Source organism: Nesoenas mayeri (genome assembly GCF_963082525.1).
Source record: "Nesoenas mayeri genome assembly, chromosome: W".
In the NCBI taxonomy this organism is placed as follows: domain Eukaryota; kingdom Metazoa; phylum Chordata; class Aves; order Columbiformes; family Columbidae; genus Nesoenas; species Nesoenas mayeri.
Window position 1 is genome coordinate 6,142,919 of NC_137553.1, and position 4,875 is coordinate 6,147,793.

Below are 4,875 nucleotides of genomic sequence, written 5' to 3' on the forward strand. Positions count from 1 at the left end.
AGGTGAGCTTGAGAAAAAAAGGATTTTATTCTGCCTGGCCATCGTGTTTTCCTTTGCAGGCGTCGCAAGAATTAAGAGAATTGTTCTGTTGCGTGATGTTACTGATTCTGGTCTAAAAGGTCTGTCTGTGGAGGTGTCTAGTTATGATCTAAATTATGAATTACGAGGCTTCACTGGGGTAGGATGTACCACTAGGTGAATCCAGCCCTAATCGCCTGAGCACTGGAAAGTGGTGACAAGGTCATGTATCATCAGTGGAAGGAGGGAAATATGTTGGCATTCAAAATGCAGTAAAAGTTCACACACGGGCAGGTCGGAATTGTTTTTTTTTTCTGCCCATAATGGAGCTTCTTCAGCTCCAGGAAAGAGCAGTATATTTTGGGAGCTTTACAGAACTACACCAACATTGTCCTCTGTAATTTTCTCCTGCAGACACTGATTACCCCGTTGCCCATATGCAGGATCTTCCTAAACCAAATACTGCATTTTCCTGGAGTTTTTTAGAAGCACTCAGAATAAGTACCATCTCCATCATCAATGGCCTGGGAGATTCCAGTTTTGGGTGCTAAAGCCTTAACATTTAAATGACATTCTTCTTTTTTTTTTTTTTTTTTTTTCTGGTAAAACAAGAAGATTAGGGCTTGGGGACCACAAAATCTGGTTTGTGGATTCACTGAAAAAATCCCTGAGGTGCAGTAGGTGGATTAGAAAAAAAGAGTAATTCATACGTAGAGACCTCAGTAATGCACGAAGTAGAGATATTCAGGAGGAAGTCTGGGGAACCTGAGAAGGTTTTGATAGTATAGATCAGATGGAGGTTTGCCTGAGTTATGACAGAAGCAGATACTTAAATATAAAAACATTAGGAGTAACGAGATAACCAGTATCTGTGGCCTTGAGCTCTGCCTACTGAGATAAAGAGATTAATCTAAGCATCAAGTTGGTCTGTTTTGGTTTTTTTTTCTTCTTTTGTGCATACTTTCTTCCTGACTGCCAGTGTTTTCTAGTTGAGCCTAGATTAATCTGAGTGCTGATTTAAAATAAATTCAGTGATATTAATATCCTGAATAAAACAGTATGCCTCCCCCAGATGAGACACAGTGGGTCCTGCCCCAAGCACCTTGTCCTAAGCTCTGATTTACAACAAAAAATCTGCCTGAAGATGGCAACATCAGACGAACGGCATTTTTTCCCAGCGTCAGGTTTTCAGCAGCTGGCAAACCCTGCAAGGAGGGTGCTGGCATCGCAGCTACGAGCCTCTCCTGCTTATTTGCCAAGAGCGTGAAGGATGGATGCATTTCTCACGCTGTTTTTTTGTTTCTAGTGACACGTCATCCCTGCAGACAGCGGGGTTTTCTCTAAGTAGGCCCTGGTGCTTTTGAAAGATTAGTTGTTACTTAACTGCTAAGCTAAATCAGTCAAGCAGAGAATCACAACAATATTGTCCAGAAGCAATTTCAGATTCTTGATGTTCCAAGCGGAGAAGAGTTGCCTCAAGAAGAAATGTGTGTGCATGTACATACCCACACAATACACCATGGGGGTGAAGACTCTGCGCATTGCAGAGCAACCACTCAATTTAATGCTCTATATTTCTCTTTAATCCTTTGCTACCCTCATTGGGCTTTTTGTTCCTTTCCACAGCAGGTCTTGTGTTTAGTCATGCTTATTTTGCACTTCATCTTTAATATGAGTATTTCCACATTTATCTCTTTATTCACATTTATTTAGTATCTCTACAAATATTAACTAGCAAAATCTCAGAGGATGCTTCTGGAGTGAGTGACTTACTCATATTGCTTTTTCAAGGATTGTAAATAAATTATGTAATTCTGTGAGTAAAGAAATCTCAAACTTGGGCTTAGTGTTAGTAACATTTTCTCTCTCTCTTTTTTTTTTTTTTAATTCCTAGAAGCACAGGATCTTTTGCAGCTGTTCCCTTGTAAGTTATAACCCACCACTCAGAAACCTGACTTGTATAACGACTGAGAAAATGGAAGGGCTTGGGAATTTAAAGAACAAACAAAACAAATCAGGTTCCTCTGAACCCAAGGACGAGTGACCTCAAAGCATCATGGACAACCATGTAAAATAGAATGTAGCAGCCATTTATTAGTAAAAACAAAACAACAACAACAAATTCCTGTCCTGGATCTTTTTTGGTAGTACCAGAGTTTAAGTCTTTGTGTTTTCAGAAGGACTACTGAACTTGATAGAGAAAATGCTTTTGATGAATTGTACAGATAAGCTGTGAAAGGAACTGCTGATACTTTTAATACCACAAACACTGACAACATCTGCCAGTTCATCTGTTGCTTTTGAATAGCGATTGTTTATGGAAAGAAATGTGCGTTTTACTGGATGGGCCAGAACCACATTTGGATGAATGGATGGATGGACAGACGGACAGATAGAGCAGCATTAGCCATACACAGTGCTTTTTACAAAGCAGACTGGAAATTCTCACACCCCTCTCCCTCAAGTCCTTTCCTCCTCTGGTATTTTGCCTACTGTATGAATTAAGATTGTACTCCTCTGGAAATATTTTACAATTCAATATTGAGTGTAATTAAGAATATAATCACTGGTATAAAAAAAAAAGGTATTTAACTCTGTTGTAGTTTCTTTATCATTCATGTGGATAAAAAGTCTATAATAAAAAAAAACCAAACAAAACTATGAGAGAATAGATGAGCTTCCCTGTAATTTAATGCTATGCTTACTCCACTAAAGAAAAGAACTGGGAAATTTATCCCAAATAATATATTTTTAGGAATATTTTAATTCACAAATAATGTGTTGAAGTATTATATGGCAGAAATCCTTTACCTCTGGTTATTTAGAAAAGGTTTGGAAGTAGATTTGGTGGCATTTCAGGATATGCTTTGTAGATTTAACTCTCCTTACACAGAAATAAAAGGAGACTTACATCAAAACCAGTTAATTTTTGAAGACCACAGCCCTGTTTTTCTAGGTCTTTTCCTGATGATGTGCTACACCCCGCTTGCCAGGGCTTTCCTGAAGGAAACTTGTCTTCATGCAGAAGGTCTCAGTCCCAAGCATGGTGTCATCCCCAAGCACATGCCTGTGGCAAAGATTGTCCTCACCAGCATCTGAAAGCATTTGGAAATGTCGCAGAGTTGCTCTTTTAATATTCCCCTAATTCCCAGCAAATCCCTGGGAGATAAAATCAGCTGTTTTTACAGTTCTGTGGTGCAACCTGACAGATCTGGAAGGAAAGGCACAGTCTATTTTCGTGCCCTTCCCTGCATTGTTTGCTCCTGTAGTAGGTGAGTTGACAAGACTCAAATACAAGATTCACTGAACTGTCAGCATTATGGTTTTTGTAGCATGGAAAAAAAAAGCAATGAAAAGTGCCAGAAAAGCTGGACCAGGTCAGACCAAAAGTTGATCTGTGCCAGTACCCTGTTCCCCATAGCAGGTGAAATCACACAAGCAGGTAGAAATAATGTTCCTAGACTATTATTTTGCCATCTTATGATTTAAGACTCATGGGTTTTCTGATCTAGACATGATGTCTTGTTTTTTTAACCCTCAATGGATTTTTATTTCCATGAGCTTGTCCAGTGACTTTTTAAAACCCAGCATCTTGTGGCAATAAGCTCCACAGCTTAAATACAAGTTATGAGGAAAAAACCAACCAAACAAAAAAAAACCACAAACAAACAAAAAAACTCCACAAGCTTTTGATGTTTGGAGCCCATTAGTCTCATTTTATGCCCTGAGCTTTTTGTACTGGATGAGACAAGCTGCCAGTTGACTCCTGGCAATCCTTGTCCACCTTCTCCATGCCAGGTGTGATTTCATAAGCATCTATTGAGCCTTTTTGGTTGCTTTTTTTCCAGGTTGAAGAGTCAGAGTCATCCTTCCAAAAGAAGTGGTCCCGCAGTTTTGTAGCCTTCATGTACTGATCAGCTATATCCTTTTTTTTTTTTTTTTTTTTTTTTTTTTTTTTTTTTTGAGATGGATAATTAGCTGCGTATTCAGGATACTATCTAGATTATAGTATAGAATGACATGATATTTTCTGTGCTTAATGAACTCAACTGTAGCATGATGGTAAAATGTCTTACCACTACAGATCAAAACTTTTGCCCAGACGTAAAATAATCCCATTGCTCAATATAAAATTACTTTTCTAATGGTTTCTGAGTGCCAGAGCTCCTGGATGTAGTCAGGCACACAGAGTAACCCATCGTCCCTCACCATTTGAGAACCAGCCTGTTGAAGCCCAGGACCAGACATGAAGGATCTACAGCAGATTTATTTGTTTTTTACTCCATGCTCAGCAGCATTCAGACCCCGGTGACTTCCCACAGCATGTAAGTAGTACGGCCGTATGTTGTTGAAATTGTGAAACTGTGTATTAAATGCATAGTTCAGACAGAATGGACACACAACAAATACATTTCAAATTGAATATTCAAACTGTAAATGTCCAATTTGCACTTTGTTACTTATGCTGAACTCCCCGTCAGGAGATGGAAATATCACTTTTCTGGTTTGTAACTGATCTACAGACCCCAACTGCAAATGTTAAAATGGGACATATGTCTCAGGATTAAGCATGAATGAAGTGTTTTGAATTAAAAAATCATCCCTCACACTGATAAAGCTCAAGAATGAGATCTTAGAAAGCAAACACAGAGCAGCCACCTCCTATACAAATCTACTTCTAAGGAAACGTCTTATCATCGGTTGCTTTTTGTTTGCTTTCCTCTTGCACCAAAGTTTGCGCATGTTAAAGTGATGAGGGTCCCATTAAACACTTGTGTTCCACAGACTCAACCCTCAACATTTCCACCAGCATCTCCCAAGGAACAAGTGACAGGATGAGAGGAAACAGCCTCAAGT